The 13561-nt window shown below is 29.8% G+C and overlaps 1 long non-coding RNA gene across 1 annotated transcript; it reads left to right on the top strand.

Annotated features, from left to right (window-relative positions):
* The first annotated feature begins 8865 nt into the window (after positions 1 to 8865).
* LOC146910122 (uncharacterized) lies at positions 8866 to 10018 on the top strand. Its single transcript, XR_015019430.1, has 2 exons — positions 8866 to 9324; positions 9675 to 10018. It is a non-coding gene; the product is annotated as an uncharacterized LOC146910122 (long non-coding RNA).
* Positions 10019 to 13561: the final 3543 nt, after the last annotated feature.

The following is a 13561-nucleotide window of genomic DNA, read 5'->3' on the forward strand; positions in this document are numbered from 1 at the left end:
ACGTTACTCATCAATAAAAAATGGATATAAATTATGCATGTGAGTTGTTAATCAAAATCATTTATTTATCTTTCAATATAAATACTAAAAGACAAATGAATAATTTTGTTTGATATAACTTATAAGAGAAACTTTCACCAATCTTTTATTGATGGAAAATTAAGAATTTTGCCTTTTAGTAATTATTTTTGTTGTTTAAAAAAAAGTAATTATTTTTGTTTTAGATAAATTCCTTTATAAGCTGAGTTCTAAAGTAATCGTAATTTCTGACCATGCGATTCTAGAGTTATATTTTAAGAAGCTTGAATCAAAGCCAAGGAAAAAACAATAATAAAGATTAGGATATTGTTAACCGGTGTCCTCAGGGTAATGGTTAAGGAAACTATAAATAAAAAATTTATTTTAAAAATATAAATCTTGACTTTTGATTAAGGAATACTCTATTACACCATTTTTTATAAAAAAAGTTAGTTGTTTTGATTGCTTAATCAATATCCTGAGAATACGTTTAACATTCTCCTAAAGATTAAAGATACATCACACTCACAGACACATGAGTAACATGCGAAGATGTTTGGAAGTTTACCAAACCAACTTTAAGCAAAAGTGCTCGATGAGTGAGTATAATTAAAAAAATTAATGGAGTTAAGATCCTCTCCATTTGGTGGTCTCTCCATTTCATCCATTTGGAGAGATATTGACACAAAAAAAACTTCGAAAAACTAAAAAGTAATTAATGAATGTGGGACTCACTTAATAGTGGAATCCACTATCTATAATGTGTCTATCTCTTTCCAAATTGCATACTCCATTTATTATACAAAATGGAGAGGATCTTTACCCAAATTAATGTACTTAAAAAACAGAAATTGGCATCTCCAATGCATCCAACTGGAATTGAATTGTCTATATGTTACAGGGCTATGAGGCAGCCTATAACTAACAACTTAACGTGAATCAGAGTCCACAGAACTTAGCTGTCACAAAATCACCAACATTTACAACGCATGCGAATTGCGAACAAGGCACCCTGGAAATTGCAAAAACAATACTCCCTCCGTCCCTCAATAGATGACTTGTTTGATAATATATATTATTGATTTGACATATTTTGACCATATTTTTCTACTAATTCACAAAAATAAATAATATCATGTAAGATGTTGTTGGATTCGTCTCGATGAATATTTTTCAAATATTAAATTTTTATAATTTTTTTAAGTAGAGAATTGATGATATCAAAGATAAAACATATGCATTGGTATGTGTGTTGAATTCAACTAGGTCATTTATTGAGGGACGGAGGGAGTATTATTACACCATAACCAATTACCGATAAATAAAGGGTCTTGTTAACGAGTGTTCTCGGAGCACATATTTTATGTTGGGTCTTGCTAACAAGTGCCCTAAGGCCATTGTTTAAGGAACCCAAAAAAAAAAAAACTATATCTTCAAAATACAAGTCAAACATTTTTTAAGGTCATAACCGTACAATTTCCAATGCAAAAATTGCTAATTTTAGATGCTTAAACAATGCCCTTGGGCACTTGTTAGCATTTTCCTTTTATATTTTATAAAATGTAAAATATTTCGATTTTCGATGCATTTATTACACATATTTTTATGATAAGCTACTCCCTCCGTCCCGAATTAATTGAGCCTTTGGCTCATTTCACACTTATTAAGAAAAATGTATAAATAAAGGGGAAAGTGGAATATATTGAATTGAGAATGATGAAAGTAGTATTAATTAGAGTTATAAAGGGGAAAAAGTGGAATATATTGAATTGGGAATGATGAAAGTAGTATTGAAAATTGAAATGACTCAGTTATTTTGGAACACTCTTTTTTAGTAAGGAAAATGCTATTTATCTAGAAAAATAACATCAAGAATTTTTCAAGACACATGTGGCAAGTTTTAATTGCATGATTTATTTGTCCACTTCCTATTTTTTAGCCACACCTCTTTGAATTGTGGCAAATAGTGCATTGTGATTGGCTACTCTTTATTCTTGAAGAATTCTTGATGTTTTTTTTCTTGATAAATAGCATTGCTCTTTTAGTAAATGACTCAGTTAATCCAGGACGGAGAAAGTACCATTTAAATGCCTTAACTAGTGTCCCGAAGACACTGCTTAACATTTCCCTTATATGGTCTCGTTCAGTATTAATAATTTCTTTTAGACACACTTAAAAAAAAAAAAGAGAGAGAGAAAAAATCCATGTTTAGGCAAACATTTTCCATAGTGAATACAAAAACCTTTTCTCATTTTTTTAGAGTGTGTCTAATTCTCAAACCGAATACCTCATGGCGCAAAAACAAGGCCGTAAATAAATGATCTCTTGGGAGAAAACATGCAGTGAGACTTAGGGCCTGTTTGGTTTGGCTTCTGAGAATCAATTCTAGCCCAAAATCAATTCTGTACAGTGCCAAAAGCAATTCTAGCCAAAAACAACGTGTTTGGTTCAGCTTTTCAGAATTGCTTTTATCCTCCAAAAGCAATTCTCCATGAAGCTACAAATCCTAACTTCTAGCTTTTCTAGAATCAATTCTCCTTGAACAACGTGTATAGGTTTGTATATTTTATTATTACAACATGTTATTTTACTTTATTGCCCTTTATCAATTCTCATTCTTTATCAATTTTCCTTTAGCTATGTCTATTTTAGTAATTATACATTCAAAAGCAATTCTACATAATTGCATCCAAACATAAATCATTTTGTTTAATCAATTCTACATAATTGTATCCAAACATAAATCAATTCTCTCAGAATCAATTATGTCAGAATCAATTCTATCAGAATCAATTCTCTCAGAATCAATTATATTCAAAGCTGAACCAAACGGGCACTTAGACATACTCTAAAAAAAAATGAAAAGGTTTTTGTATTCACTATGGAAAAGGTTTGCTTGTTAAACATGCATTTTTTCTCTTTTTTTTCTTTTCTTTTCAAAAGAGAAAATACACGTATTCAAACATTTACTCTATCTACATTATTCATATATTTCTCTCTTTTGATATACCGTAAGAGATCACACGTATTCTCTCATATGAAAATTACACATGAAAAGACCTATTCTCTTTCTTCTTTTTTTTACAAATTTTGGGTATTCCTTGGTTGGGTGCTGGATGTGTTCGGTGCGCAGGAACTATAGAGGAGATGCTATGAGACTGAAATTTAGTGTTCAATATTGAATTTCATAGGCATAACATTTCTGTTTGTATGGTTCTTGTCTGTGATGGCGCTTGTTTAGGTGTTTTGGCCTCCGCTTTTGGTGCTTTTGTGAGTGTTACGTGTATAAGCGGCATCTTTGTTTTTTCTTTCCGTCTCTAAGCGTCTTGCTAAAGTTTCGGTTCAATAATATTTGCTGATTCAAAAAAAAAAATGCACAAAATTTAAAGAAAGCTAAAGTTTCAGTTCAATAATATTTGCTGATTCAAAAAAAAAATGCACAAAATTTAAAGAAAAATTTCTACTTTCAAATACCTTAAAATATGTCATAAGAGCGCAAGTTAGCATGATTCTTAAATTAATTTGTAAGTTAAAATCAACTTTTATAATTAAAAACTATAAATTTTAACTTCAAACATAACCAATTATGCATCTTTCTAATCGATTTGTCATTTTAAATTTGGAAGCAAACACACACTAAGTGCTCTTATTAATTAAGATTAGACAAAGAGAGGTAGGGTTGCGACTTAAACAATTCAAGAGGGCACTAAGAGGGACAGAAAGTCACCGAGGCTACAATTATTGGGTTCTGGAACAAGAACAAAAAATAGTGCTAATAAAGGGAAGAAAAGAAAGGGGGCCATGTTTAGATTTTCGACGCATGCATATTCATTACAACTACTTAATTTTAAACCTCTTTTATTCACTCACTCTCTTCTTATTGCACTAGCATGGCCATAATCACCCTCAGTTGTCAATTCAATGTGTCTTCAATTCAACGTTACTTCCTCATTCCCAGCCATCGAGAAAAAGACTATCACAACAAGGTGGCGTTTGTCATGGGTAACACTAAAGCTTTCCCACCATGGGAAAGTTGTGTTTTGACCCACAGGTGGCAGCTGATCAAGTCATTTTTGGTCTGTTGGAAGGGACAAACAACTTATAATTCAATATTAAACTGAAGTTTGTATCACACCCCCCTTTTAATAAATTTTACTTTATACACCAGAAAAATAAAAATCAATTCCTCACTTAAATGAAAGAAAGAGAGTCACGTGGGGGTCATTTGGTGAAGAACAAGGCCGAAGAACAACACAACCAAAGCCAACCTTTCTCCAGATTCCGGCATCGATTCGTGGGTGAACAGTAAATTGCGATTGATAATTTTAGAAGATTGAAAATCGATTGTGATTGTTTGAAGATTGAAGGTCGATTTGCGTTTTTCTGTTTTTGGTGGATGGGGTAGAAACGTTTCTCTGATTTTGATGAATTGAAAACGTTGAAGGGTGAATTGAAAACGTTTCAACGTTTCTCCGTTTTCCCTGAATATGAGGATAAGGATAAGCTGAATGCAAATGCTGTTATGTTATTTAGTTTTTTTTTTATAATAAATTCATTTGTTTTAAGGATTTAATAAATTCATGTTATTTTCTTTAAAAAAAAAATCATGTTATTTACTTATAAAATATATTATAATTTTTTTTTTGAAAAAAAAAATATTATTTTTTAAATAAAATAACAAAATTAATCTTTCAATATACAAATATTTTTTTACCCTAACCCTAAGTATGATGTTATTTAGTTAAGAAACACTAAACATAATTAAAAATCCAAAGGTAAAACAATTATGCAGGCTTTAAGGAACCCTAAGATAAATCAATCAATGTAAGATTTAAGAAACACTAAGAGAAATCATAAGAGAAATAAATGTTCATAAGAGTTACAGAACCTCAAGAGAGATCAATTAATGTAAGATTTAAGGAACCCTAAGAGAAATCATAAGAGAAACGAATGATCATAAGATTTAAGGAACCTCGAGAGAAATCATTCAATGTAAGGTTTAAGGAACCCTAAGAGAAATCATAAGAGAAACGAATGATCATAAGATTTAAGGAACCCTAAGATAAACCAATCAATGTAAGATTTAAGGAACACTAAGAGAAATCATAAGAGAAACGAATGATCAAAGGTGAACAATAATCACTTATGCAAAAAAAAATCCAAAGTTTATGTTTTTTCCTACTTTATTTCTCATAACTCTATCAGTTTTTTTAATTTTTTTTAAACAAAAATAATAGCCGATGAGGATGGGACTATAAATCCTCTAAAAAAAGATTAGTAACAAACGTGAGCAAAAACATTGTTAAAGATTGGACTTTAAATCCTCTAAAAAAATATTAGTAACAAACATGAGCAAAAAATAATGTTAAAGATTAAACTTTAAATCCTCTAATAAAAGATTAGTAACAAACGTGAGCAAAAAAATATGTTAAAAATTGGACTTTAAATCCTCGGATAAAAATATTAGTAACAAACGTGAGCAAAATATGTTAAGTTCATAAATAATTGGTATATGCCTTGACAATATTTTGTTTATAAATCAAATATCAACAATTTTCATTAACATTTTAAAATTTAAATCAAAATTATACAAATAAACATAATAAAATAATCACATGCGTTAGCGCAGTAGAAAGAGTGGTATCGTGCCCGTCTTTCCGCTAGTTACTATAAAAGTTAAGGAAACTCAAATGAAAGCAATCAGTGTAAGAATTAAGGAACTCATGGATACATCAAACGACAAACTTATAAGAGTTGAAGAAAGCCGAATGAAATCAATCAATCAATCAATATAAGATTTAAGAAACTTTAGGAGAATCAAAATGAAAACCAATGATCATAACATTTAAGGAACTATAGCAAGAACATATGATTGAAACATTTAACAAACCTCAATCGAAACTATTCAATCAAATAGTTGATGAACCCTAAGAGAAATCATAAGAGAAACCAATCATTATAAGAGTTAAGAATCTCAAATGAAAGAAATCAATGTAAGAATTAAGGAACCAAAACAAAACCAACCAATCAAATATTTAAGGAATCCTAAAAGAAAGCAATCAATATAAGAGTCAAGGAACCCTAGTGCTTAACGTAACTTTTGTTTAACATCTATGATCTCTACATCTTAATGAAACTTTTTCATTGTACCACTTCATTTATTTTCTAATAACCTAGAGTAGTTTATTTTTTTTTTACAAATTTTTATTCAATTAACATGTTTTTACGACCACATTCTATAATTTTCCAACATAACTAACTCCTGTTAAATATGCTTCAAGACCTAACAATTTATTTAACCACATTATCCACAGTTTATTCGACCACATTTTAATATGCAGGGGGGTGTTAATATAAAATTTCATTCGGGCTTCATAAAGGTTGGTTAATATTACAAAGCCCATAACAATTTCAGCTTAAGGCCCATTTCAATATTTTACATTAAAGAAAGAAATGTAGGGTCCGATTTTTTGGAAAATTAGCAAAACAAAAAATTCATCAAAAGGTAACAGGTAAAGAATCATGGCCATTGAATAAATTTATTAATATATCAATGGTAGAAAAGCCACTTTCCCATCATGGGAAAGGTTTCCACTTTCCCATCACAACCGCCACCTCACAACAAATAAGTGTAACACGATAACACATCCTTTTCCTTTGTACGTACCATCATCATCACAGTGCCAAGTCCTCACATTCACTCCTTCAATCTCACCCATTGCATATAATTCATGTATAATCAGTTTATTATGATATCATAACTATATAGTGAATTATGTATCATACTTTCATGTACAACATACGTTTGTATAGAATAAAAACATTTTAAAGGGCTATGGTTGTTCTTTCAACATTTATTGCACTATATTTCTACCATTTACTCGTACTTATATTATATCTTATACACTTCATTTCCATGTAACATGTATTGTCAATGTAAATTAATTTTTTACTGACGTTTTCATTTGATGATTATTTTAATAATTTGAAATTATATTAGATGTTGATATTGAACTATTTCACACTACTAGTGTATATCTTCATTGCAAAAGCATGTGATATGATATTATATTAGATGTTGATGTTGATATTGAACTATTTCACCTTTAACCAATTTTTTTCTTTTCAAATTATAAAAGCATGTTCTTTTTGTATTTCAATTATTTAAATCTTCACATAAATTTCTCAAGTTTTTCTCAAGAGAGGATCCTAATCTTGGATATAGAAGAGATGATGAGTTAGAGAGAAAAGTAGAGAGATTAGGGATTGCTCTTGGAGAGCAATTGGGAACAATTTCTTGTTGATTTTTCCAACTCACTTGTTCATCAAAAAATAGTGAAAAAATGGTCGAAATTATGTATGTTATTGAATAACTTGTTAAAGCTAATTTCTTATAATTTTTCGTACACATTTATTGATAGTGGATTGAAAAATTCATCTCTCTTCTCTAAAAGAAGATTATTTTGGGTCAAATTGGATAATTAAATCTTGATGTGTACTCCCCCGTCCCATAAAATAAGCAAAAAAGACAAACTTTTATCCTATTTAATCTTGTTTTTTTAAAAAAATCTATTTTCCAAGAAAACTTTTGTTTATTCTCATAAAATTAAAATGCAAATTACATTCAATTTTCTCTCTCTTTCATTTTTTCCATAACAAATAGCCAATGAAAATTGTTTTTACATCTTCCTATAAAACTTTTTCCAAAGAAAACATAAAAAACTATGCTCCAAATTCTTATGTTTTAGTTTTCTTACTAAGTGTGATTTTTTTTTTTGCTTATAATTTAGGACGGAGGGAGTATATATTTTTTTTTTGATACTTTGTTTAGATTGTTGATTGTCATTGACATTTGATCCAAGTATCTAAGTTATTTGTGTGATTTGACTTTGAATTCACGATAAAATATGTGAAATGCTAACGAGTGTTCACGAGGTGCTGTTTAAGGAATTTAAATGGTAAGATTTTATAAAAATATATGTATTCAATACATTGAAATTTGATGTACTATTTAACTTTTTTAAAAAATAATTTTAAAATTTATGATTCTTAACGAGTGTATTGATATCATTCGTTAACAAGATCTTAATATTCGTATGTTAAAAACTTTTTTCCTAAAAACATTTTCTTAATAGTAAAAAAACAATATAATATTCCATGAGTTTAACTCAGTTGATAGAAATATTATATATTATATGTAAGAATCGGGATTCGAACCCTGAACAACCAACTTTTCCATGTTTAAAATGTGTGAGTTCTAGTCATTAGGATAAAAAAAACAGACAATATAGTGGAATAGGTGGCAAAAAAGAGAGAAAGGATCCCCCCACTGTGTTCTACTCTAGTCTCTAGGCAGCTACAAGACTCCCAAATAGCAGCTCTCTACGCCCTCAGGACACAAATATAAGCAAAAATTTATTTTATAGATTCATTCAATAAATGATGCATGTGGTCTATTTAATAGTCCACATACATCATTTATTGAATGAATCTAAAAATAAATTTTTGCTTATATTTGTGACCAAAGGGTGTACATAATATAAAATCTGACCTATACTACTAATCTAACCTATTGCTATAAGACAGCTCGCTCCTCTTGATCAATCATCATGCATGTGCTATTCCCTTTATAGCATTCTTAGCTGTTCTAATTTTGAATTCAATTTCTTCCTTTTCTTCCAAACTCTGCATGTTAAATCCTTTCCTTTAAATTCACTGTTTTCACAAGATGGGTTATGTCTTTATGATTCCTCCTTTACTATAGTATCTACCTCTTTTATTACATATGTCCCATTCTTTCTTTCTTTACTTCTATATATATATTCTCCAAATCTAGCTTCTTATCATAGTTTGTAGTAATATTCTTGCCTTCCTAGTTCTTTCTATGCTTACAAATAGTGTTAAAATGAAACCACATGACTTTCTTGTACCTTCTCTTTTTTCTTTCTTCTTTGAGTTAGATTTAGATACTTGAATCTGTTCTCTTTTTCATTCTTTGTGCTACAATAGTTGTTTGTTTTTTACTTCTTTTGACACATATAAACCTAGAGAGAGTGAAGTTGATGCATAACTATTGCTGGAGATGAAGATGAAAGTTCACAAAGGAAAAAGTGAAGCTGCCAGCATGATCTAAACTTAGGTTAGAGAGCTTTCTTTTGAATTGAAAGAAGAGAGAGTAAGTAACCCTAACCTTGACTAGGTCATGCTGTGACAGCCTCACTCTTTCCTATTTTGTGGACCAAGTTCCTAATCCTAACGATCTCTTCAACAAACTGAAAGATACACAACAAACTTTAAACCAAAAAGGTGAGTGAAATTACTGTTAGAAGAAGCATCTCTAGTTTATTCCTTTCTTAGTTTCTGTTATGTTCTGGCAGGCGTGCGTTGTTATTACTACCTTTTTTGTTTGTCTCTACTTTTTCTTCTCTTGTTATTTCATGCCAACTTGGTTTTACTGTTTCTTGTTGACTCTTAATTTCTATGAATTGTATATTTTTATGTTGTCCTTTACTTTGGTTTTCTTGACCTAGATTGTTATATTTTAGGTCTTGGTTCATTGTATGAACTATGAATGTTTTTATATGTTTATTATGCAGCATTTATTTATTGATGTTATGATTTTGTTGTCCATACATTTTTTTTTTTCATTTTGTCAGGTGCAAGTTTTTACCTGTTATATCCAAATTAAATATAAGAGTACTGCAGGTTCTATCCGTAACAGTGTAATATAAAAGCACATTATCACTTGTGATCTTATTTTATATTTATCAGAATTAAATTTATTATCTTCTGCCTCAACTTTGTATCTGACGGTTTTTTTGCAGCGTGTTAAAAGTAGGACCCGAAGATTAATGGTCACTATAGTGGTCCTCAAATATTAGTTTATGGCTTGAAGTAATATAATATGTAAATATCATTAGTGTGTTTATGTGAATACAATGAAACAATCATTAGCGTGTGTAAGCTTGTTTATGTTAGTTATGCTGGGTTTTTCTTTCTAGTTCTTTTCTTGTATCATTAAAAGCTGAAAAAAAATAACGTAAACTAAGAAACTACGAAGACTTGTTTTATTAACCTGGTCTTCAACTATTATTTCATTTTCAATAATTTGATATTTATTGTTGTATAATATTGGAAATAAAGTTTTAATTAATTATTAGATGAGTATTTTGAAATAATTGAAATGTTTTGACGATATAAATTTGGTTTTGCACATATATCCAATAATTATTTTTTATAATCCAAAGTAATTATGATCTTTAACTCCCGTTTGCGCTTTTAAAGTAAGTATTCACACTACTATTTAGGTCTTTTGAAGTTTGCTTTGAGATTAATCCTCCGGTCAATGTGTAATATCCAAGAATCAACCAACTCTTCCAAAATCATTTTTTCAATCAAATTATTTATCATTAGAACAAAAATGTGGATTAAAATAACTATTTTTAACTCGTTGTTAATGATAGTCATGTTAAAAAATAGTGATGTGGTGATATTTTCTACAAGTTAACGTCGTGAAATATTGTATGGTCGTTATTTAGATAATCAACTTTGAATTAAGATTAAAACTTGTAATATTGGGTCACATTTGAATTAACACTATGCTTGACTGCCTTTACTCTTGGCAAATTAAATACTAACATGCCTTCCTAGAGCATATTAAGAAGTTCAATGTAGAAATCTTCATCTTAATAATCAGGGTCGTCCCTATGAAACTGGAGGCTCGACTTTCATAGTAAAAATAGGCCCCTAATAAAAAAAACCACAATTTTTTTAAAAGATTAATCTTCTATTTAAATTGAAAATAACACTCGTATAATGATTATTAGCCACAAAAATCAAACTTAGCAATTATTTTTACTAAAGACGTGTTTTTTAACTTAGAAATAGAAACATGGAACATGATTTTTTTACTTAGAAATTAAAACATGAAACATGTTTATTTTTTTTTTTGAGTGGGGGTGGGGATATTGAGCAATAATTTTTTACTTGAGGCCCATCTCTTTGGGAGGCCCATCTCGATTGAGCTCTTTGCACTCCCCAAAGAACGGCCCTGTTAATAATTGTACATTAAGCTTTTTAATAAACCTCTAAAAAAAACTTTTCAAAAGTCAAAATATTGTATTTTAAATGCAAAATTTTATTTTTATTAGCAAACATGAGGTCTAAAGGCATAAGTTAGCAACCCTTAATATTTTATTAGTGTTGGCAATTGTGTAAGTAATCTATAAGCACAAGTAGTAATTATGTTAATACTCAAGTTTTTTTTTAAAGTGTTCGTTCATAAAACTGATTAACCATTTTAGTTGAATCACTTATTTTTAAGCATTAGATATTTGCTAGCATATCTTTAAAAAGCATTATATACTCCTAGCATATGTTTAAGTTTAAAAGGTTAATGTAACTACACAGATATTTAAGATAACATTTGCCTAGACACACCTAATCTAAAGTGATGTGATGAGCTACTCTATTTTTCGACGATTACAAAATACTTAGGTATATCTTTTTTACTCATCAATAATATAGGAGTATGATTCATGTTTATAATTTGTGTATGGTCATTTTTAAATTAATATTTTTTGTATAAGTGTATTCAATGTTGATTTTTAATATCTCAAGATCAATTCTTGTTAGTATCAATAAAATATAGAAAAATATAAATTTGGAAAAGAGTAATTATTTCCTCTGAACAAAGTATTACATGCATTAAAAAATGAGGAGAGCTATATCGCACGACTTATCATGTGACGAACATTGTCGACACACAAATCAAGTGGGAGAGAAAGCATATAGGAAACCATAAAGCAATTTAGGAAGAACAAAAAGATCATCCAACGGCCTAAATCAATTCGTCTAAGTGTTGTTCGCTATTTTTGTCGTGCCATTTCGCTATTTTTGTCGTGCCATTAATAATTACTCTTTAAAAATTTACAGAAGTTTTTATATTTAAGAAGAAAATAATCTTTTAAATGAGTCTTATAAATTGAGACAGATGAAATAGGTAAAATTTTATCAGGAAAACATGATTTTCGAGACATTTAGGGTTGCAAATTGGTTAGATCATCTTATAAGGGTTTACGACCTAGTTTACATTAGGCTCATGCGCTTAAGCTTTTTCCTAATAGAGGAGATTAAGGGCTCTTTAGAAGCTTTATTTTTATTGGAAGAGTTTTTTAGAAGGTTGTTTAGCTAAAAATGTCGGCCAAAATCATAAAATGAAAAAAGTTTATAGAGACCAAACTTACGTTTTCAAAAGTCTAACTCGATATTTCTTTAAAAAAAAAAAGTCTAACTCGATATTACCCATTCTTACCTCTTTTGACTTTTGTAGTCAAACATTACATTATTTTACCAGCAAGATGTATACAATGAAAAAAAAAAAAAGAGGGGAAGATAAATCATAAATATTATAACCCAACATACAATGAAACGAAACGAAGTGCGTGGTTAACTAAAACGTCCAATGATGATCAAAAGATTATCAACTATTACTTAAACACAATTTTAATTTGACCTATGTGATCTATTACGGTAGAGTACTTTTGTGCAAATATAAAATCACTCTAAATTCATTTTTTAACCGTAAATGAATATATTAATAATGGATAAAGGTACAAGTAATATTAAACATAAAATATGAAAGTAAGTATAAGTGATACTACATCCATATCCATTGCCTGGTCAACAACGAAGCAATTCAAAGAATTTTAAAATCATTAGTAAAATCAACCTTAAAACTATGTCTTTTTAACCAAAAATCATTGCCAAGAGATGTGTTGAACTGACCCTCATGATTTTAGCTCAGTTGATTGTGACAATGCGTAATATATGCAAGGTTCGGATTCAAACCCTGGTCACCTCTCTGCTTTTACCCTCGGAGTCTTCCCATAAAAAATTACCTCATTATGGACCCTTTAAATAGCCTAAATTGTTGTATGCCAAATCAATAACAACTCATTAGCTATTTTTCCTGGCCTTAGATAAATGCAACAATTTGGAGCAAAACAATTAGATTTCCCAGCAAAGTTCCTCCACTTTAATGAGAAAAAATTACACTTACGTAACCATTCATTGACCTAGATCTAAACTATCATGGAGTATAATATAATAAAACAATCAAATATAAGGGGATTGACATTGAAGGTCACTCTTTGAGTGGTGTTGTGAAAGTGACTCAAAATTGGAGTTTGGAGGCCAAAATTGATGTTTGCTAAAAGTACAAATTGGGGCCCGAAGTGGCAAAATCGGGCCCCGATTTTGGCTGTTTTTGGGAGCAGTTTGCTGCGGAAAAAATCGGGGCCCGATGTCGCGTGCTGTTTTTTTTCGAAAACGTATTTTTGGGCAAGATTTGTTCCAATTTTATGGGAGATACTTTTACTATAAATATAGACTTTGTATCAGAGTAAACCGGGAGATAGAGGGGGCTAAAACAAGGGTTTAGAAATCAAACAAGGGTTTGTATAGAGTTTGTCTCTTGGCAACAAACTAGGGTTTGAAGGTTGATTCACCTTGGGAAACACTATTAGGATTGAGTCTCTTGGTT

This window comes from Medicago sativa, chromosome 7, assembly GCF_051527215.1.
Source record: "Medicago sativa cultivar Bolivia chromosome 7, Bolivia_mono, whole genome shotgun sequence".
Classification (NCBI taxonomy): domain Eukaryota; kingdom Viridiplantae; phylum Streptophyta; class Magnoliopsida; order Fabales; family Fabaceae; genus Medicago; species Medicago sativa.